The sequence below is a fragment of the Ambystoma mexicanum genome, chromosome 1p, assembly GCF_040938575.1.
Source record: "Ambystoma mexicanum isolate Mex_15411 chromosome 1p, UKY_AmexF1_1, whole genome shotgun sequence".
Classification (NCBI taxonomy): domain Eukaryota; kingdom Metazoa; phylum Chordata; class Amphibia; order Caudata; family Ambystomatidae; genus Ambystoma; species Ambystoma mexicanum.
In genome coordinates this window covers 265,821,352-265,845,439 of record NC_090921.1, presented here as the reverse complement: position 1 = coordinate 265,845,439, position 24,088 = coordinate 265,821,352, and the positions used below count along the sequence as shown (strand labels likewise).

At 44.3% G+C, this 24,088-nt stretch overlaps 1 protein-coding gene across 2 annotated transcripts in view; it reads left to right on the top strand.

Moving 5' to 3' along the window:
* The window catches only part of LOC138568809 (polyunsaturated fatty acid lipoxygenase ALOX12-like), a 384,658-nt gene that overhangs the window by 38,202 nt on the left and 322,368 nt on the right, over window positions 1-24,088 (top strand). The gene's annotated exons all lie outside the window — the stretch shown is intronic.

Below are 24,088 nucleotides of genomic sequence, written 5' to 3'. Positions count from 1 at the left end.
GAACCTTCTTTTGCACACTGAAAAGTCAGACAGGACCTTCCGGACCTTTCATTGAAAAAGAGTTTTAGATCTTGGTTTAAGCAGTGTTGAGACATGTATTCTTTTCCCCCAGTGGCACAATAACAAGGCAATTTACAAAACATGTTATCTGCGCAGATGAAAGAGAGGCAGGATCAGTGTTGCTAGGGCATTAGAATAGTTACAAAGAATGTGAAGTTGTTTTTAACATACCTCAGTAAAGTTAGGCTAGAACTGGGACTAGTAGGCAAAATCGACACAAAATACACATTCCTCAAATTGCCTCTATATTAAATTGCGTAGTTTGTTGAAGTAATCCTTGGTATTCCGCACTTCTAGGAGAGGAGAGTTTCTGCTCTTTCTTCTTTGGTTCATTTTTTTGTTTTGCTTAACTTTATTTAATTTTGGAAATATGTTATTTTTTGTTCTTATTTTTTTGTGCCTATGGTTATACAACCTTTGCACATACAAAATTACACAATTGATATAATTTCTAAATAATGTCACACTGGTTAAAACAAAGAATACATTGATACATGACAACGACATTAGATGGTAAAAATACAAAAGCATTAAATAATTAAAAGTTGAAAAAACATCAACATTTGAACAGTAAAAGAAACCGAGGTTTCCCCATTGAGGGGGACTAATTTCATACACATAATGCCCTCCATTCAGTGCAATTATCAATAGCAAGGACAAGGGATTTCAGATTAATATAGTCTGTCCCTGCCAGATTTAATATGTGGAAGGCTGCTGTAATCAGAAGGGATTCAGCACCATGTATGGCACTCCAGGTCTGGTCTGAAGTGTAATTCCGTAACGTCCCATATCCTTTTCTGTAGAGCTCAACCAGTGGACCACAATTGGTGAGGACATGTCTAACGGTTTCCACCTCCTTCCCGCATATTCTGCAAATTCGGTCCTATCTTTGAGTCCTCACCCATGCCCCTGTATTGCTAAATACGGGAAGGAGATCAAAATGTAAATATACAATAAAACGTATCAGAGGGGGAGAATGGTACATAGTTAGGTACTTGCGCGGGCTATCTTTAAAACCACCCTGGTGTGTATAACATTCATATTTGGGTTTAACCGTAAGCTTTTTCAAAGACTCAATGTGATGGTATTCCATGTTTTTTTTTCGCCATACTGGAAAGGTGGAACTCAACAAGTCTGATTGGAAGTTGTAATACTCCAATTGCATTGAGATGATTAACAAGCGTGCATTCCAGATTTATGAGCCAAGTAATTTGTCAGCTCCTTATCTGATGGATCATGGCAGCCCTCAGAAGATGATTGCTTGTTTGTTCAGAGAACTTAATATTGACCCACAGTCTACATACCACCATTGTTCAATGGCTATTAGAGAAGTTAGCCCAAGTTCCAATCTAATTGCCTCAACCGGCTTTGCACAAGGTAGACCGAGTGACAAGTGTAGTATTTTGCCCTTGAAAAGCATCAGCCATTTGATGATGTTTTCAAGGGTGTACCTCTAAGGCATATAGTATGGCTGAGACAACTGCAATATTGTTGGATCGGACCATTGCCTCAATTGAACCTCCACCATTAATTATTGCCATGAGATTTCAAAAATCTGGTAAAGAATTATTTATCCAGTCCAAGGGCAGGTATGCTGGTGGGGGGAGAGGGAGAATCTTATCTTTGACGGTACATGGAGAAAAACTTAGGTAAGTACCACCTATCAAACATCAATATAGCACTAAGGATCGATACATGATCGGCCTCTAGGTATTGGTTAATGTTGCAGAGTAGTGGATGAGAAGGGTTTTCTGTCACACAAGAATTTCTGCAGATTCCTTTCTAGAGTAGCTGTTAGCCTTTTCATGGCCCATGTGTTCCCCATTTTTGTCCACCAAATGAGGCTCACTGGACCCTGTATTCCTCCAGCATTTAGCCAGCCTTAACCAAGCTGCGTTTAGAGCATGTAGAATGAATTTCCGGAAATGGGTGATTGCAGAATCCCCTCCCAAATCCCTCAGGCAGCCCAAAATCAGAACCAAGGTCGAATGGGAGCTGGACCCATGCCCTTAATGGTAGCTAAGATATCTTCCCAAAAACAATGTGTCAAGGGGGCAATCCCACCACATGTGTGCCAAGTCAGCCACTGAGCCACAGTCCCTTCAACACATAGGGGATTGGCCTGGGATGAAGGCATGTAGACATTTAGGATGCTTACGGAGGAGGATTTGAAATAAACATACTTTTGCAATCGTACACCTGTAGGACTTTGCAGTAGAGGACCTGATGGACGTCCAGGATTTGATAGGGATGTCAACATTGAGGTCCTCTTCCCACTTTCTCATGTAGTGGAGGATGTCCTCGATTGTAGCTTGTTAAGAGTCACACTAATTTGTATATTTTTCCCTTCTCTATCTTTCCCGGAATGAGGATCTCCAGAAGGGTGGTCTAGTCCCAGCCATTTGGTTGACCCCTCTGTGATCCAATGGTGTAACTGTATATAACAGTATCTCTCTGATTTGGCTAGGCCAAATCTCTCTTTGAACTCCTCGAACACCAATTGGAGGCCCTAATGATAACAATCTCCCAGCTTCAACACCCCTGCTTCCTCTCACTTCACAAAGGCTTCTCTAACGATACCTGTATATTGATCACTTTTTCCCATCAGTAGGAAGAGTGGTCCACCCCCAGTAATATCTGCCAAAGCCTTTTGGCTTTATTCCGTAATGTAGGGAGGAAAAGGTGGACACCAGCAAAATGGTGTTGCTCCGCACAAACGTTAGATTGGTTAACCGGATCTGCAAGGGGATCTGTTCGAGATGCACCCAGTTGCTGTTATGAAAATTGTGTATCCAGTTAATCAGGTGTGCACCCTGAGCCCCAATTAGGTATTGTTTAATGTCTTGGACACCCAGGCTTAAATAAATTAGTGGGCGTATCAGGATGTCCCGGGATACCCGGAGGGGGCCTACCCTGTCATATAAAACGAAACATGATTTGTTGTAAAGGAGTCAATAGGCGGTGTGGAACATTGATCGAGAGGCAGCTAAAGACATAAAGTAGTTTTGGAACCACATTCATTTCAAGGGCATGGATTCTGCCAACCCAGGAAACCTCTTGTGTCATCCATCCCGGACACATCTGGATAGATTTATATGTGGATAGTAGTGGCTATTGACCCTTAGGGTAGCCGTGGGATGGCGCAATGTAGCCGTGGCCCAATTTATTTTTATTTCCTTTGGCTCCAATGTCATCGCTTGGCATGGCTCCCAGGTACAGCCTGGACGTAGAGTTAGGAGTACAGGAATTAGCAGTGGCGCCCCACACTACTACTAGAACTGCAGTGATCTCAATCATAAAGGTGAAACTGGCACAGCATGAATGGTATACCTTTGTCTTTTAAAGTAGCATGGGTCGAAGGCAGGCTATACATTTCACGAGGGTGATGGCCAGCAAGAAACAACCAAATAACAATATTACAGTAGGACCATGGGAATCTAAAATTCACTAAGGCCAATAAAACAAGGCCAGGGAGGCAGAGCCACTGATTTATACATTTGTATCTCTGGAACCTAGAAGTCTCTAGGGACAATACAACAAGGCCAGGTAAGCAGAACCACTGATTTATACCTTTGTATCTCTGGAACCTAAAGGTCACTAGGGATAATACAACAAGGCCAGGGAGGCAGAACCACTGATTTATCCCTTTGTATCTCTGGAACCTAAAAGTCACTAGGGACAATACAACAAGGCCAGGGAGGCAGAACCACTGATGTATACCTGTGTATCTTCTTTAATGGTCTCAATATTGTTGAGCTGTGCTTCAGGGAACGTTCTCTGCTTTGAGTCTGGTTCAAGGTGGCGAGCTGGAGCAATGTGATTCAGGAACGCAGTGTGATTCGACAAGCGGCAACAGCTTTAGGCTCAAAGAGGTTTGGAGCAGGCAGCGATGTTCGAATAGCATGAAAACTCAACAGGGTCTCAATGGGAGAAATCAGATAGTAGGCTTCAATGATCCGTGATGCTGAGACCAACATTAAGCAGCGATAGGCCTGTGTCCTTTACTCAATGTCTCGGTGGCGACTCAAAAGAGAGCTTCAAGTGGATCGAAGTTGCACACAGTGCCAAAGGCAGCTACTCTCAGTCTCTGCAGCATCCTGAAGGTTCTCAAAGCACTGGCAGTGGCTCAGAGTTGTGGAGATAGCCAAAGGCTGCGTCCTGTGGTTCTTGTAGTGCTATTAGACCATCCACTGGGTCCATGAGGAAAAGGGAGTTCATCTTCTGTCCTTCCCAGCCACGGAGGTTGCAAGGGAGATTTTCAGGGCGGTTACTTCAGCAGGCAGAGTCCTGGCTACCAGTGTCTAGCAACAGTCAGGCTTTCCTTCAGCAGGTCGCTAAAAATGTTCCCTAGAAACAGTTAGGTTGAGTTCCTGCACTCCCATTGGAGGACCTTGTCCTTACTGAATAGATGCTTTGGGCAGACTTAACCCACACAAGGTTCCACTAAAATCTTCATGTTTTTCCAAGATGCTTCCAAGAGGATTGATAAAGATGGTTCCTAAAGGTAATTGCCAAAGATGGACACAAAGATGATTCCATTAATGGGGTCCTAACTTCCTTATATGGTCACTTTGCTTCAGGGAATTGTTCCATTCCACATCTTCTGTAAGGGGTGCATAGTTGGCTGTAAGGGGAGCATGTTTGGCTACTGTATAATCGTTATTTCTTGTGATATCTTCTCCCAGAGTGCCTTGTCTGCATGACGTTGGGTGCGAGGGGTGGTATTTAAGATGTCTGGCCCTTTCTCCAGTGTGTAGGTCCTCTCCCAGCTACACCGTATTTCCCTGTCCCCTATCCACCTCAAATCAAATGGACTCCAGTAATGATCCCCCTGCTGTGACTTCCCCATTATGTTGCAGAGGCCCCTTTGGTGCAACTTTTTTTTAAAATTTATTTTTATTGACAACATACACGACAGGGTGGGCCTACTGGCCTATTCCACCCGCAATAGATGCAAGAAAAAATCACATTGTCAGAAACATTTTCTGGTTAACTCCCAACCCCCCTTCCCCCCTCCCGATCCCTCCCCCCAAACAATTGTTACGCCAACTTTAGGGAAAATGCAACTATATTTAGCATAGGGAAGAACACTTGCATAGCACTGCGATAAAGAAAAGTGATCCTTGAGACAGTGGGGTAAGGCCATGTGGTGATTGGGCCAGGGCAAGACCAACCCTCTGAGGGGCGTGGGGACCAGCGCATAGCAACCATTGGTTTAAACTTTTGTTCCATCGCCCCTCTACAATCGCATAGTAATACAATCATCGTGCAGCAGCACTGCCGTCCACTCTTGGACAAAATCAGACATAGTATTGTTTGCTATTGCCGAGAGTTTTTCGTAGCTGAAAATCACTCTGAGCTTGCAGAGCCATTCCTCTTTGGAGGGGGCCAGGACACTTTTCCATTTTTGCGCAAGCGCCAGTCTTCCTGCCCGTAGCATGGCGCATATGACCTTGGGGAAGGCATTCACCTCCGACTCCGGCATGGGGGAGCCCAGTAGGATTTCCAGTGGGTGCAAAGATGGACCATAACCCTCGATATCTTTGATCCAGCTTAGGAGCTCCGTCCAGTATACCTGTATAGACGGGCAACTCCACCACAAATGAAACCAGGTTCCCCGTTGATGGCATCCCCTGGGGCAAAGGGAGGAAACATCCCGGTACATTCTAGACAGTAGCGCCGGGGGGCGATGCCATGAATGGAGGATTTTAAAGTTATGTTCCATAGCTGCTGTGTATAGGGAGCCTGTGAAAATGCACTTGAAAACCGCCCTCCAGGTGTGGTCCTCTATTGGCATCCCCATCCTCTCTTCCCATATGCGCTTGAAGGGTTGTCTGCCTTCTAGGTCGGCTATAATCAGCACACTATAAAACTTAGATAGCAAACCTTTGCGAGATTTACTTTTGGCCAGAATTAGTTCGAGTGGGGTGAGGGGGCGACTAAGCTGATCGGACCACCGCGGTTGGGTAAGTATCCCTTTCAGCCGCAGGAATTCAAAAACCGTGGGGGGCCTGTCCACCAGAGCCTCTGTCAAGCTGTCGTATTCAATGAAGCCCTCTTCTCGTGTAAGCTGGGAGACTCGTTCCAGTCCCATGTCAGACCATGCCTGGGTGTCCCGAAAGCCCCTCATGTCCAGATCGATGGGCGGGCCCCAGAGAGATGACAGAGGCGAAGGCCATGTAGATATCAAATTATTAGCTTTGCTGGGTTTCCACAGTGACCAAAGGACTGCTAAAGTAGGATGTGTCTTGAGTTGTGGGGGGAGTGACCTGGGAGAGGCCCAGAGATAGTGCCTGACCTTCCTCGGATGTGCGTGGGTGTCTTCGACATACGTCCAGAATGTACGCATGTCGTCCCGCATGTGCTCCAACATCACCCTGAGCTGAGCTGCTTTATAATAGAGCCTAAAATCTGGGAGACCGAAGCCACCATGGGACTTTGGGAGGGTCAGAGTGGAAGTTTTAACCCTGGGCCTTTTGCCGTTCCAAATGAAGTGAAGGACACGAGACTGGAGCACCTCGAAAAAGGCCTCAGGTATCACGACAGGGAGAGCTGAGAAGAGATAGAGAAGGCAAGGTAAAATGTTCATCTTAACCGAGACCATGCGTCCAAGCCAGGAGAGCGTGAGGGGGGGCCATCTTTTGAGATCGCTACTGACCTGGGCGAGGATTCCAGGGAAATTCCATTGGTATAGATGAGACAGATCTCTGGGGATGGTGATGCCCAGATACCTTGTGGATGTTCGCTCGATTCTAACCCCTTGAATGTCGGTTTTGTTCTCAATATCTTGCTCCCCTGGGCCCATTGGCATAATACTTGATTTGGATGCGTTTATTCTCAGCCCCGAAAAGGAGCCGAAAAGGTTTATGAGATCAAACAGCCTCGGTAGGGATTTGTGAATGCTGGTCAGATAGCCCAGTATGTCGTCCGCGAACAGGGAGAGCTTAAACTCGCACTCACCACATCGTATACCCCTAATATCCGGGTTGTTCCTAACCGCTATAGCCAGGGGTTCCATGGCCAGGGCATATAGGAGAGGTGACAGGGGACAGCCTTGCCGGGTGCCTCGGGAAAGGGAAAAGGGTTCGGATGTGCCCCCATTAACTGATACTCTCGCCGAGGGCTAGTTATATAGAGCTGCGACCCACCTACAGAAATTATCTCCCAATCCCATTTTCCTAAGAACCTTGATCATGTAGGGCCATTCGACCCGGTCGAAGGCTTTTTCAGAGTCGAGTGAAAGGAGGTACCCCTCCACTCCCTGTTCGGTAGCCTCATGCATAAGGTCGAGGGTTTTTCTGATGTTATCCGACCCCTGGCGCCCCGGGATAAAGCCCACTTGATCTCCATGTACTAGGGTGGGGAGGAATTTAGCCAGTCTGTTCGCCAGGAGTTTCGCCAGTATTTTAACGTCAGTGTTTAGGAGCGATATGGGGCGATATGACTGGCATAGGGCCGGGTCTTTGCCGTCTTTCGGTAGGACCACTATTAAGGCTGACATCATTGTGGGAGGGAGGGACCCTTGATTTAGTGCACAGTTAAACAGCTTGGCCAGGAAGGGGGCGAGTGTGGATCTATAGGTCTTATAAAATTTGACTGAGAAGCCGTCGTCCCCCGGGGCCGTGCCACTTTTTAAGGAGGATATAGTATCAATTACCTCTTCCGGGGAAATAGGGATTTCCAGAGCGTCGGCCTTGTCTGGTAGCAGGCCCGGGACAGGGAGGGAATCCAGGAACCTATCAACTTCTATCCCATCCCCCTTGTATTCTGAGCAGTATAATTTTTCATAGTATAGCCTGAATTGTTCCGCTATTTTGGAGTCCCTTGCGGTCGAGTTACCGTCCACAGAGCGGATTGAGTTCACTCTCCTGCTGTTCCTAAGTTCGCGGAGTCTCCAGGCCAGTATCTTGTCGGCCTTTTCCCCTTTTTCCATATATTTTTGTTTCAGAAACGAGAGCTTCCTTTCCGTTTGCCCTACCTGGAGGTGAGCCAATCTAGTGCGCAGCTTCTGCAATTCCTCCCACTGCCCAGGGAACATCTGTGTTTTCAGTTTACCACCCGGTTGTATGGCCTCTATCTTGGTTTTCAGGTCTTTCTCTTCCCGGTCCCGCTCTCTTTTTTTCCCCGCCCCGATGCCAATTAGGGTACCTCTGATGGTTGCCTTAAATGCCTCCCATACTCCCATAGTGCCTACCTCCCCGTTGTCGTTCAGGGAGAAATAATCTTCTATAGCTGTAACAAGGGTTTGGCGCGTCTCCTTGTCATGTAGTAGGAGGTCGTTACAACTCCATCGGGAGCTGGCTACAGGAGTAGGGGGGAGGCCGATCCCAATCTTCACCATGTCATGGTCCGTCCAGGGGACGATTTCCACCCCAGCGCTGGTGATCTCACCCTGCATTGCTGAATCTACCAAAATGTAGTCTATGCGCGAGAAGGCATCGTGAGGCTTAGAGTAAAAAGTGTAGTCGGGGTTCAGACCTTTCTTGGGTGTACTCGTGTCACACAACCCCAATTCCCCATTCACTGCCTGGAAGGTTGATGCCAATTTTTTGTGGAGGCGGATGTTGGGGCAAGGATTCACAGACTTTCTGTCCCTTTCGGGGCAGAGCACAATATTAAAGTCCCCTCCCACCAGGAGGGTCCCCTCCGCAAATGACATTATTGTCCCCTTCATGCTTTCCCAGAAGACGTCCTGCGACTCATTTGGGGCGTATATGCAAACCAGGGTGAACAGGCGTCCCCGCACATCCCCTTTTACCATGAGATACCGACCCTCGGGGTCGGCCTGTGCCACCTTAAATCCAAAGTGAGCCCCGGGGGACACCAGCAGAGCTACTCCCCTCTTCTTGGACTGGGTAGAGGCTGAGAATACCTGATCTATATTTTGAAAGAAAATATTTCTCATTATTGTAAACCCATGCAGTTGGCATTCTGTCACAATATGGCTTGTAATTTAACTTAACTATGCATAGTGGTGAAGGGTTGGGGAAAAGGGTGGCAGAGATGCTTCTGTATTTAGAGGAAAACTCTGGAAGGGGTGTTACCCACATACTACTTCACATTGGGCCCCAAAGATTAGTTTTTCCAACCACACACCACCGGTCAAATGCGGATACCTGCTGTGTTCCTTCATGTGGGGAAGCGGGGAGATTTAGCCACTGCATCAAGTTATTTTTATTGATTGTACCTGGGTTTTCTGTCCCAAAAAAGAAATAGTTGCAGTGGTGGTAGAGTCTTTGGCACTCAGTTCATGTTTTCAGTGGCCCCAGGAGAGCCTGCCTATCATTAGCTTGCCCAATCCCCACTGAGGAGTGTGTTGGGGCAGGAACCTTCCTAAAAGAGGTATTCAAAGTTACTTTTATGTTGTTCTCAGCTCAGAAAGCCATTTCTTATAACTTTCCAACCCCTCTATTTTCTTAGTTTCTGGCACTTGGTTGGTACCTTGGAAAAGTAAGATTGTGTCCGGGCGGTGCTCCAGATTTTTCAACGTTCGCTGACGAATATCTCATTATAGCCTACATCGGATGCTTTCTTCAAGCTCTCCAAAAGTACATGTTTGCTCTGGTCTTTACATTTGACTGATCAGTAGATCTCACCTGGATTAGCCAAGAGAAGGGGAACAAAGTATTTCATGACTAGTATTGGCCCACACGACCCTGATATCATTTTCTGTCATCCGTACCCCATTTTAGTGTTTATTGCATTTGTCTGTAGTGCACACGTGTCATTAAGGAGCGCAAATTGTTGCTCTAGGTTAAAATGTTGGCAGTCCAATTGTCAACATATATTATAATGTTTTTATTTAACATAGGTAATTATACAAAAAGGTCGACCTTCTATATTTAACTTTGTAGGTTGACATTTTTTCCATTTTAAAATGTTGTTTTTATGAAAGGTTGGAAAATAAGTACACATCTGTTACAGACAAGGTCATACATAACGCATTGGAATCATACAAATTAATATTTAATCATTTATTTACAGTATTGCATAGTCAACACAGGTTAACTTTTAACACTACACATTTCCATATAACATATCATATATCAAAATTCATAAGCGATATTAAAAATTGAGTCAACATTTCAACAAATAACACAAAAACGTCAATGTGATCGTGAGTCAGCAGCCCAAGATAGCCAGGATCTACCTGATCTTTTTCCACAGGATAGTAAAGTATACAATGCAAGGTTCATTGCACTCGCTCATAAAGATGTTCCAGATATCCTCACTTGTGCTGTTGCCCAGCATTCCTGCTGAACGCAGCGCCAGTAGCCGAAGCTTAAGGGTAGAGGGGCAGTCACACAAAAGATGTTTTAGCGGACTCCATCTGCATCTCACCCCATAGTCGACAGTATCTTACAATCCTTGTGATGTTCCTTCGAGCTCCCAATATCTCAAGAGAGTCAACATTTCATTTTATTCTAAGGTAATTACACACCAGGGAATTGCCAAGGAAATGGTTGATGTAGCTGGGGAAATTGCCACGGTCCTGGATGTACTCAATTAACTCAGTGGCATTGCTTTTAGTAGCCAGGTTCACAATCAATTGTGCTTTACTCTGAGCAATTATAATCTTAAATTGACCAAGTGACATAGTCGATATGCTGTCTGGGGCCAAACGCAGCCACCTATCGGCAATCTTTCTGGCTTTCTTCAAGCAACTAGAAGACATGAAGCTGGCTCTATACTGCAACACTCCATACATTAGCCAGTTCAGAGTATTTCCCTGAGCATTCACTAGCCTTCAAAACAAAATCAGAACAGAAATATGGTAGCGAACGAGGATCAGTACTATGTTTATAGCGAGATTTCGCCTTTCCAGAGATGAGAGGGGAGGCAGTCTCAAGAGTCTCTTTATAAATAGCAATTCCAATTTTGTCAAATCAACATTCTTCCCATATGCCCAAATTTCAGCACCATACAAAGCTCTCGGAAAGATTTTTGCTTGGTACAGTTTATACAGTATTTCAACAGAATAACCCTCCCCCCTTATAGGAAAACAAGCCAATAGTACCCGCTATTTGGCATAGCTTAGTTTTACTACGCTCAAGATCGAGATCACTTCGTAATTTATTATCCAAGTTGATACCCAGATATTTGTAGACTGAGCTCGCATCCAACTGCCATGATTCTTTGTGCTTTTCTATTCAAATCATGATTTCCGTCTTCACTATATTGACTATAAAAGAGTTTGTCGGAATTTGTTTTCAGGGAGGCTAGGGAGGATTGAAGCTGTTACGTGATGATATTAGGCAGACACAGGTGAGTGGCATATAACAGTGATTTATAAAGCATCAAGGTTGGCAACCCCCAGCCAGGAAGCTGAGCATAAACTGATCTCAATGGCACCCCACCTCATAAGATGCACAATAACATTCTGTGGCATGAGCCACAATAACTATATACATGGCAACAGTAGGTAAGGAAACTTCATGTGAAGACACTAAGATAAACAAGAAAGGCTAATGAGCATTCCCTAACACCTCCCTTCTTTCCCAACAAAACTGAATGACAAGGAGTAATGAAAGCATCATATGTACAACTAAACCAAAAATAAATAAATAAATGTGTGATAGCTGGTCAGGGGGCTGTGGCTCCAGGATAAGGAACTGAAATTCCTTACCCTTATGCATCCCTGCTCATACCACTCCCCCTCCAAGAAACACCACTATTAACAATGGCTACCCCCTCCTTGTAACATACAGCACCACCTTCCACAAGCACCGAAGACCCCAAATCCTTTATCACCAATTTGAGCTATGAGTACACTGAAGACCTTTTCCTCACCTTGATGGGAATCTTTACTTTGATCCACTCTCCCTCTTTCACAATCAAAGATCTGCAGCTATACTTTTGATCATATCTAGCCTTTGCCCCGATACCACTTGCTTGTATATTCTTTCCCACAACTTCAATGTTTAGCCTCGCACATTTTGACCTTCCCATCCATCCTGGACACAGATGTGTATTGGGCTTCCTGCCACGCAGAACCTCAAACAGGGACACCCTCTTGACACTATGTGGCTCTATCCGATACAGGAAAGTCCTTTCCATCACGGCCCAGAGCCAGTCTCCCCCAGTTGCCACTGCTATTCTGACTGCTCCATGAGCGTTCTATTAAACCGTTCTACACAGCCGTTGCCTTGGGGGTGATACAACGCCGTGGTGACTTGTTCCACCCCATATCTCCCAAGGAATTCCTTAAATTCTCTAGACACCAGTTGCGTGCCATTATCTGATAGGCACCTCTTAGGGAATCCCTTTCGCCAGAACACTTGTTCCAAGAACTGAATTATCCTGCTACTAGAAATCTCCTTCAACACGCATATTTCGGGCCACTTGGACAAAAGATCCATTATCACTAACAAATAAATGTCCCTGGGTCCCCTAATGTTAAACGGAACTAATAAATAAAGCGCTACCTCCTACCAGGGCACTTTGGGAGTTCCTTGCACAATCATGGGAATTTTCTGAACCGACAAACCCTTGTTTCCTGCTGCACAATCCCCACAATTCTCCACATGTTTCTCAATGTCCCTATCCATCCCAGGCCACCAAAAATCAGCCCTCATAAGACCTTTGTTCTAGCCAAGCCTAGATGGGCCACATGTGCCAACTCTATTACAGTGCTTCTCATTTTCACCGGAACAACCAGTTGATGTCCCCAATATAAGTAATCACCTTGAACCAGGAGTTAATTTCTCACCTTCCCAAATCCTTCCAAAGTCTTATCACATTCCTTAACAATATTCTTTCTCACCTTGGGCAAGACATTTTGATATAATACATCTTCCATGCAGGCGTTATGCCATTCACTTCTTTGTATAGCACTCTGAACTTGAAAAATATCCACTGATTCCTCCACTTGCTTCTCTCCAATCACACCCACTTTATCTTGCTCCACACCCCTCGAGAGGGCATCTGCTACAACATTGCACTCACCCTGGACATGTACCATGGTAAACCTCAATCCCTGCATGGAGCTCACCCGTTTCATTATACGACGAAATCCTCCCTCAAGGCCTCCTCTGGAAAATATGCTTACTAGCATACTTTACGAAGAAATACTGTTGTAGTCATTGATTGATGTGTCATTAGCAGCACTAATCAGGTCATCCATTGAGTGAGGCAGAGAAATAGTTGGGGTCTCACAGGGCCCATTGCACAAAGGCGCAAAGCCAGCAGACTGGGTATGGGGAGGATGGAAAGAGATAGGTCCCACAGAGTTAGAGGTAGGAGGGGCGCAGGTTGCCTTACAGGTAGCCACATTAACAGCCTGCACTTCACATCAGTTTACAAGTCCAAATCAATTGTGGCTGACTCAGTATGGCTTGAACAGAGACGGTCCACACACTGGTCAGACAGTAGTTGGACATTGGGGGCCACCGGTAGCCGCCCAGAGTAGTGCTGATCCATCATTAGTGCCCTAATCACAGACTCAATTGTTTTAGATCCCAAACAGGGAAGCAGGACCATGATCTCCTCAGTCAGTTCAGAGCAGAGATCATCAGCAGTAATAACAGTCGAAGCTGCCGCAATTAGCAGAGCGGTAGCCAATACATGGTAAAAGTCAATCATTTCTGATTAATCGAGGCACCCGAGGTGGTGTAGTCATTTAGATGAAAGGTTTTCTGGGGCAGCTTCCAGAGCGACGATGCAGATCTGAGTCCGAGGCTTGAGCAAGTGGGACAGGGAGCTCCATCTAGTCCACCACCAGAGCCCCACCCTCGTAAGCACTGTCATTCCAGTTCACAGGGAAACGTGCAGCATCGGGTAAAGATAATACAGTACAGTGCAAGGGCTCCATCCCCCGTTGTTTAATAATAGCAAGTCTTTTGGAGGCTCTGGCCCCCACTCTCCCTGTAGCTCGTTGCTTCAGAGTTTTGAGGGAGAGGGAAGCTGCAAGTCTAAAAAAAAAGTGTTGCACAACAAGGGCCTGCCCCTTGAGATAATAGCCACAAGAAGTGAGATCGATTGAGGGCAATTAGGGTGCAGTGAAGTCTGTGCGATAGCAACAGGAAGCGGGGAGCAGAAGACAGGAGTTAGTATCGAAAAGAAATCAGAGATATGAAACTCACTGTTATTAAGCAGTCTGAAATATGTACCGACTCCTTGCAGGTATTCCACACGGAGGATCTAAACCAGTTGCTCTCATTGACCCCAACCAAGTCTGGGTCGGATGATAGGCCTGATCCTCCGCCGGCCTTCTGACCACCCCAAAGAACACAAAACACACTGCAGCATACCGCTTAACAAAATGTACCTTACATTTGAAATTTTGATCGATAAGTACTTAATATAAGAACTACTTCAAGCACAAATTACACACAAAACTGTGTGAATATATATATATATATATTCCATGAAAAGACTGTGTTAAAGGGACATTATGGTTAAATTGCCTTAATAAAAACCTATGAAATTCAGTGAAAAAACATTGTTAAAGGGATATTATGGTTACAAATAAAACTGAAAAACCCCAGAACATTGGCAGTTATGGTAAGCATAGCAACCATAACTCACGACACTGCTGTGCACTGCTAACACTAACACCCAGGATATCAGAAATGACATCATAAATGGCCCTAGCCTTTGGGAGAGAGGGGATAAAGCTGGGGCCCTACTGGCTAACAGACTGAAAGGTAGAGATTGTGAAAGACAAGTTCTATCTATATTGGGGGATAATGGAATTACCACTGGGAATAATGATGAGATATGTGAGGAATTCAGAGAGTATTATGAGTCCTTACATCATGATGAAGGGTGTGTGAGGGAAAGTGAAATTTCAGATTTTCTTGGCCGGTTCCCTATCCCAAAATTAACAAATGCTTATGTGATTTCTTTAGACGAAGAAATTACTGTTCAGGAAGTTTTGGATGCAATGAAGCTCTTGACCACCGGTAAATGTCCTGGTCCTGACAGTTTCCCAGCCAAATTTTATGTTACATTTTGTGCCACATTAGCGCTGTTTCTAGTAGATCTCTTTAGGGAGATCATTGATAATGAACAAGTGGCTGACTCCATGCCGGAAGCAGTCATATCTGCGATCCCTAAGCCAGGTAAGGATCGGTCAAGTTGCAGCAATTATAGGCCAATTTCACTATTGATATTAATCTTTTGGCCAAGATTTTCGCGTTTAGGATCAACCCCATAATTCTGAGATTAATTCACCAAAATCAGACAGGTTTTATTATGGGGAGAAATAGATATGACAACCTGAGAAAACTTTGTGACGTTATTTCCTTAAAATGTAACTCCTTGGAACCCTGTGCAGATGTCAGCATCGACGCTGAAAAAGCATTTGATAGGGTCAATTGGGCTTATCTTTGTCAAGTGTTAACAAACGAAACTGTGGTCCGGGCTTTTTGAAATAATTTGCAGCTCTTTACAAAGAGGCTTCAGCTAGAGTTTTGGTGAACGGATGCCTATCAAATAGCTTTCAGATCTGTCAGGGGAACTGGGCAGGGGTGTCCCTTGTCTCCGCTTCTGTTTGTCCTTTTAATTGAACCCTTGGCAATTGCAATTAGGGGTAACGCAGACATCAAAGGAATCAAAGTGAGTGATAGCCTTTCTAAAGTACTTCTCTATGCTGATGACCTCCTTGTTTTGATATCAGATCCTGCTTCCACGTTTAAAGATTTAATATCGGTCTTGAAAGGTTTTGGCATAGTTTCAGAATATAAAATGACTGTGTCCAAAACGGTAATCTTTCCCATATCAGGTACGTGTCACAGATGCCTTTTTGAGGTTGGGCAAGGAGACGGGCGGATAAAGAATTCAGATATCTGGATTTACAAGTATCTAGATGTGTAAATAGCTTATTAGCAATTAATATTCAGTGTAAGGTTGAAGAATTGAAAATGCTATGCTTAAAAGGGAAAAAATTGAAACTTACACTGTGGGGAAAGATGAACGTTATTAAGATGGCCCTACTACAGAAGCTTCTCTACGTCTTCAGCATGTTGCCTCTTCCCCTGAAGGGGGATTTGGTTCGAGATATAAACAGTGTTTTACATAATTTCTTGTGGTCGGGAGAATGAAAAGGCTAGGAACCACATGGATGTGCTTATGAGACCAGTGCGCTTGGGCGGGTTTGGTTTCCACACATAGCATTCTCCTTACGAACATTACATTTTTGGATGAGGGGGGATGAGGTTTTTAATCCCTAATGGGTACGCATAGAGACGTTTGGTCCATCCAACCCCATTAGAGTGTCTGCTTAGAATGTAAAAGAGAATGCCACTAGCACAATCAACCCCATTCATCAGACGTATCTCAAGGGATTGGAAAAAGTATTGCTCTGACTCAGGTGCTAACTATTTATTGAGCCCTGGTTCTTCGATTTGGTGGAACTCCGAACTCTGACTTTAATAACCACCTCATTTCATGGGCGACTTGGCAATCTGCTGGCATCTGGCGCCTGGGGCAAATATATGACGGTGCATCTATGCTTTTGTTTGATTTTGTTAAATTCAAATACAAGCTGAGAGCGTCTGAGGCTGCCCGATATCAAACTCTTTGTAAAGTTGTTGGAAATGCTCTAGCACCTTTAAATGCCCTGATACATGACACCCCACATTACTGCATTTGTCTACGGTCTCCCTGCTTTCAGCATCTTTCATTTATAAATTGTTAACACAAGAGCGTGGTGCCACTCCTACAGAACGTGGTAGGGCTATGTGGTCAGTGGAAATGAGGTCTGAATTTTCAGATAGCGATTGAAGTCATATCTGTTCGGGACCTTCTATGTACAAGGTTGACTAGAACCTGCGCTTCACCCAACAGAGAGTTAATCATGGCATTTATTGGACACCCACACGGATGAAACAAAGTAAGCTGTTGCAGGTAGATTTATGTTTGAATTGTAAGAAGGAGGTTGGCAACTATCTGCACATGTTCTGGTCCTGTGCAAAGGTAGTGAGCTTTTGGGAGGAGATCTTGCAACGAATGGAACGAATGGAGCTGGTATTGGGTTGATCACTCCTTCGCCCTCCCCATATGTGTGTATTGGGGTATTCCCTCTGGGTCTCCATCTTTTGTCTGAACAATCTTACTGGGCTTACAGAGGCCTGTAAACACATTTTGAAGAATTGGAAAAGTGTAGGTCTGTAAGCATCCCTCCCTCTGCCCCTTCTTTCTTCTTTCCTCCTCTCCTCTTTCTGTCCTATTATCATTTGCTCCTCCCTCGCCCCTTGTTTCTTTTTGTCTATCCCTCTCCCCCTTTTTTTGTTTGTAAATATGGTGTTCCATGTGTATTTTACAATAGGGTCTAGATATCACCTTTTCTTGTAAAATGTGTGTATGTTTACTTATTATCGGACGTACCATTTGTTCTTATTTCTGTCATTTTTGTCAAACTCTAATAAAATATTTTTGAAAAAAAATAGAACTAAAAACATCTACTTTACATGTTTCAGTAAACTAGTTAGACTCAATAGGATTCTCCAACATTTCCATTAGCATTTTCTACTATGCTAATGGAAATAATGGCTAATTGTGTACTAAGGAAAAAGAAAATAGTACAGAAACAATTTTCCTTCCCAAATACATTTCTCTAGCATACAATAATGACTACTATCTGTGGTCTCTGCAGTCCCTTATCATGCCACGCATCCTTAAAATACCAAGATGGCACATGGACACCATCCCACAGGACACTACTTCTACCCTTTTCACATTTATATTTGTAACACTCCCTCATTGGCTACTTTGGAACAGTACACATTCATCCGACAATCACATAAAACAACTCTACATGTAACCCTGTCATCTCAGTTCAACACTTGTACAGTTGAACTCTCAAACTATATGTCTCCCGTTGGTCACAGCCACCTCCATTACAAACTACTGAGAAACTCTCCAAAATGTCTCAAATATATCTACATTTAACAAAACATGGTACACGTATTTATTTATTTAATGTATTTAACATTTGTTAAGTGCCTATACAACAGGATAGTGTTTCTATGCGCCACAAGGCAATCGTGGAGGGGTAAGAAGTGGAGTAAATAAGAGTGGCAAAAAACAGTAGATAAACAATTGTGTTCCTATTAGGCCTTGTGGCATTCGGACAGCAAATGAAGTGAGAGAAGTGCATGAATGGAAGGGGGAATAGGGATGGGCAAGTGCTGATGGTATTCGGGAAGGGAAGTGCCAAGGTGATAGGCTACTGGCTAAGTGCTGAGGTGGAGGAATCCCAAAGGGCGCACAGCCGCCAGACGTTGGGCACGCAAGGGCAGTGGAAGGGGGCTGCTGGTGTCGACTAGGTATAGGCCTAGAACCTGTGTGAAAGTAAGGGAAAGAGGAAGAGAAAAGCAGAATTTTCTGGAACTTAACAAAGTTTGGCTCAAGGATAAGAGGGGCAGGGAGGCTGTTCCAAAGAGAGGCACGAGGCGAACAGAGAGACCTGTGCCTCCCGTTCTCTGTTTGGAGAAGCATTTGAAAAGCAGACAATTAGATTTAGAGAAGTATTTAGAAGGGGAGTATTTAGGAAGAAAATGTTGGAGATAGAGTGGTTCCAGGCCCCAGAAAGCCTTGTGGATGATGGACGGGGTCTTGAATTTGATCCTTGCGGCCACCGGCAGCCAGTGTAGAGATTGTAGGGCTGGAGAGATACGGTCCCTGGTCTTGAGGCCAAGGATAAGTCTTGCAGCCCTATTCTGGATTAGCTGAATGGGGCATAGGGAACAAAGGAGCGAGGTTGAGTAAGAGGCTTTTGCAGTAGTCTAGAGGACCTATACGCTGGAGACACAGACCTTCTGGAGGAAGGTGAGGAAAGGTAGAATGCATGTAAGAAGTGAACCTGAAAGTGGGCTTTCTTGGTAAGGTCCAAGATGTGAGGAGTGACGAAGAGATAGGATTCGAAGATGACCCCAAGGTTTTTGGCCTCACAGGAAGGTGAGGGTAGAGGGCCTAGGGAGAGCAGCCAAAGGGTAGAAGGGAAACAGGACACAAATGTCCCAATAAGAAGGATCTATGTCTTACTGGAATTGAGACAGAGATTGTTAGCCACACACCATGCCTAGATGGTGGTCAGACAATTGGGGATAGTGGGAGGAGAAATTAGTAGAGGAAAGTTTCAAGGAAAGCTGTGTGTCATCGGCATAACACTAGAAATCAGGAGAGAAGGAGGAGATCAGGTGAGCCAGAGGGGCGGCATAGATATTGAAGAGCCACAGCAATAGGTTAGAACCCTGGGGGACGCTGCAGGTAGAGAGTGAGGTGGTGGAGAAGAAACAGCCCAATTGCAGGTAGGAAGGGCGGTTATTGAGGAACCTGTCCAATGCCCAATACGTGAAGCCAAGGGTATCATGAAGCCATTTAATGAGGATAGAATGGTTGACTGTGTCAAAGGCAGAGGAGAGATCGAGGAGCACTATCCTCAATTGTACTACAATCATAAATACCATATACACTTCAATTATATCATTCCACCATATTACAAAAATAGTATACTCCCCCTATAGTATCTATAAAAACTATATATATATTACTATAGTGTACGTGGCCAGTGGCCACATTCTTGAGGGCACGGCCTACAGCCATGCCCCCAAGAATCTGGCCGCAAACACCACAATACAATTAAACCATATAATAAGTAAGTACAATACACCTTCAAATAACAAGATTCACCCAGACCCCTCCTCCTCCAATCCCAATAACGTCCGTGGACAGAAACATTAATGGCGACACGGCAGCACATGCACAGCTTTTTGCACCTATAAAAAAGCTCTATATTTTTTCCACTTCCCCACCCTTTCCAGGCCCTCTTTAGTTCACAAAATAACCCAAAATGGATTCTCCAGATTTTTTTTCCTCACCGTGCTATCCATGGACAAAAGCTGTGATCCGCCCATCCAATATGGCGTCTGTTTTAAAAATTATGATGCACCTCACATTTTCAAACATCCAATCAGCGTGCGCCTCTCTGAAAAGTTTGGTGACCATTCCTCGAACGGCACCAAAGTTATAAGCCGCTCAAAAAGTACTCTTTATATAAGGTGAGCAACTTAACCATTGATATTATTACCGTTCATTATATAAACATTTATCATAAGCAAATATCACCATTTTTATTTTTAGAGAAATGGCAAACGTATTTGAGTAGTGAGAAGAAAACGCTCCCAAAGAAGAAATTAGCAAAATATAAATCAGAGACGGTTTGATGAAACTTCTCTCCCTCCTTCTGAATTTTCCTATTTATGTTTGTCATTTTATCACTTTCATAAATACATTTATTTTATAATATAAATACCTTGTATATTATTCTGTGATGAATCCTTTTTTTTTTTTAAACCTCCAATTTAATATTCTGTAGACTATATGACTGTTCGATGTCCATTTGCGCAGTGGATGATGTCCGCGGATATCATGCCTTGTTCGGACATGTTCGGTACGTCATTACTCATTTTTAATATGTCTGTGTACATCGCAACCGATTGGGGACATGCCCGCACATTTTCCCGGTGTCTCATGAGCGCCGAGGTCCGAGGACACCAGGTGTTGCTGCGGACATCTACAGATGTCATTATGTGACCGCAACCATGTGGCGTGGTGGTGTGTCTGCGAACAGTGTCTGTGCAGCGCCGACAGTTTAAAGCTGCATTTTCAGCCAATCTAGGATGTTTCAAGTTGAAAGTCTACCCTTCCAGAGCTCGTAGATTCATTCTTGAGCCTTTCCTCCTCAAAGTTATGGACAAAATTGCCTGCTCCCAATACAACACATTTGTTGAGAACAAAGGCTTATTGTCGAGTAGACAATTCGTATTTCGGAAAAACCATTGCACTGGGACTGCACTCCTAGACATTAAACCTATGTTGTCCGAGTAAGCAGACAGAGGCAACATTGCTATGTTGCTACTGTTGGACCTGTCCGCCGCCTTCGATGTTGTTGATCATGGGAGGTTGGCAGACAGGCTCTTGGAAGTGTCAGATGCTCTAAGTCTGCTGTTGATTGGTTCCATTACTTCTTGGGCCCTAGGAGGGGCAGGGTAACTTATGGAGATTTTAAGTCGGAGGAAGCCACCCTTGACTGTGGTGTGCCTCAGGACTCTAGCGTGTCTCCTCTACTATATAATGTTTACTCCAAACTATTCCTACGAAGAGGATTCCGAGTTGGTCTCTAAAGTCTTTTCTTCCATGAAGGCTTGGATGTCTGACAATTTCATGTCCCTAAATGACAGGGAGACTGAGATCCTGATTGTGGACAGTGCGGCCAAGGTTAAGTCTCTTGACTCTCGTTACAGGGCTATTCAAGTTGGTGGGGGGGCACTGTCAAAGTCTCCAGCCAAGTCTATACATTAGGAGTAATCATTGATTACAACCTTAATTCCGATAAACACATTGCATACATAATTTCCGGCTGTACTTACGCAATCCATCTTCTATGGCAGATTAGACCCCATCTTTCTGAAGAAAATCATGCTATAGCCACGGCAACTATCAACTTGAGGTTGGATTACTGCAATGGACTACTTGCAGGTACCACCACCACCAATATTAGGAAACTACAAACTTTACAAAATGGAGCAGTTAGGGCTGTCTGCGGGCTAGGGCACAAAGAGCATGTGACCAGTGCACAGAAGAAGTTGCATTGGCTCCCTGTGGCACAAAGGATCAGCTTAAAGGTTTCTTGTCTAGTTTATGAGTGCCTTGCCCATACTACTCCTCGATATCTACAAGACCGCCTCATGAGAATGCCTTTTAGACGTACCCTTTGTTCTAACGATAAAGATCTACTACAACAACCACGTTGTATATTAAAAATGTATGGGGTCCGTAGTTTTAATGCGTGGGGTCCCCAGGGTTGGGAATTACCTTCCAAGTACCTTTAGGCAATTGCCTTCATATCTTCAATTTAGAAAAGCCCTGAAAACCAGTCTATTTGACGGCAGAGGAGTCTACATTGCACTGCGCAGACCGTCTTTCTAGAACTACTTATCCATTGGCATATTGATCTATCTGTAATTTCATGATTATTATCTTATCCATTCTGTTTTGTGTCAGCGCTCTGAGGCCTGCGGGCATGTTAGCGCTTTATAAAAGTTAAATAGAATAGAATAGAATAGATTCTTTGTTGATCTCTGAACTTTTTACAACTTTCCGAAGGCCAATTTTTCGACTCTGTAGTCTGCAGACAGTCGTGTGATCCATGGACGGTCCCTCTGAAGGGACCCACCCATTACTATTAGTCATCCTCAATCTAGCTGCAGCAATGGCACCTGCTATGGCCATCCCTCCTTCCCATGGGCCACCACCACCAACACCACCTGGAGGGCTTGGACAGGAAAACAGGTGCAGTGATGCGGAGGAGGATGACAAGAAACAGAAAGATGAGGTACAGGAAGTGCCTACCTCCAGCACCCAGAGAGAGACATGGGTGTGGCGTTTTTTTAAGACCGTTGTGGGGTCCTAAAGACTCGAGGTGCCCACGTTGAATGCATTGAGTGTGTGCTCATACTCAGTTGCAGACAACATTGGCAGTACTCCTTCTGGACCACTTTCATGCGATAACCACACTCAATCCAACCACCCGGACGCGCTGAGAAAGGCTGTTCGTTTCTCAGGGAGAAGCAGGTTATCTAACTCTACCTGTGAAGGATTTCAAACGGGCATCACACACCGGACCAGGACCCTTGGTCTTACCCTAGGATGAAGCGCTCAATGAGAATACTTTTACTTTATTTTCTATGAATTCGAATTGAGCTGATGCCCAACCTGTCTCACACCCCCTTTTACAAATACCCCGGGTCACAATGAACCATGAACCAGGCCGCTGGGTGGTAGAACAATATTTATTTATTTTAAATTCAAAGGAAATCACACCATTTTTATATTGTGCAGCAATCACCAATTGGGTGATAATTACAATGAAACCCACTGAAATACACTTGGTTAACCTTCTACAGGAACATATCCAAAGCACACATGAATAGGAGCACTTTTTCTATTTGGGTAGCTAGCACCCGAGTTAAGGTTTCCTCCTGCGATGTTCCCTCAAACCCCAGTTAATCGAATTCTGTTTGGATAGAAAGAAAGCAGCAGGAAGTCATTGATATGAAGCAGCAAACAGAATCAAAATCTGACCTTCCCTCACAAAATAAGAGGTAAAAACCCTTTGCAATGGCATAAAATGACACTCAGAATTTGACAAATAATTAATTATATGTGTGGTTAAATAATGATGTACTTGCGTTTTATCACAGTATCAGGGATGTTATATCACTAGTAACTATAAGGTAAGGTATCACAAAAGGCATACAGTTCAAAAGCAACTTGAAATTGAGAACACAGTGCAGTCAAAATCACATGTGGAAAAGTTGCAATTTACACTTTTTTGCAGTTTTAAATGTCAAAATGTTTATTCCTTTTTAAACGGGTGAAATATACAGAATCAGAATGTGGTTTTTAGGATGGGGAATAAATGCACATCAAAAGGGAAAGAGTGACTATAGCTGAATAATTGGATGAGAATTTCAAGGTGAAAGAAATTCGGTTTTGTAAAATAAAGCACTTAAGAAGAGAAAATTGGTTTGGAAAGAAAAAGGACAAGTTTTACTTAAACTAGATTATCAAGACTAGATTGTTAAAGAAAGACACAGTACGATCCAAGGTTAATTTGCAAATTAACTCTTTCGCCCCACGTTCAGTTCTATGTGGGAATTAATTTAAATTATTCAAAAGATGACTAAGGGCTTATGATCTATGCAAGACAGAAATGAATGGCAGCACAGCGGGCAAAACGCTGGGCAAGTCTGGTCACTTGATGGCAAGGGTACAGCGGGCATCCAGCTAGTGGACAAAAAGCTGGTCTGGTCGCAGGATACTCCCCAAAGGGTACCACAGCTTTCCCCCCTTGTTATTGGGATTTTAGTGGGGTTTCTGGATCAATGGCCTTGCTGAGATAGGGTCAGCTATGCTTTGGCCTGGCAGTAGAGTCTGGAATCTTGCAAAGGTTGGAATGTATGGATACGCAGGTGCTGGAAATTCAGGAGAGAGTGTGTACCTGTGAGCTCCCACCCCTTAT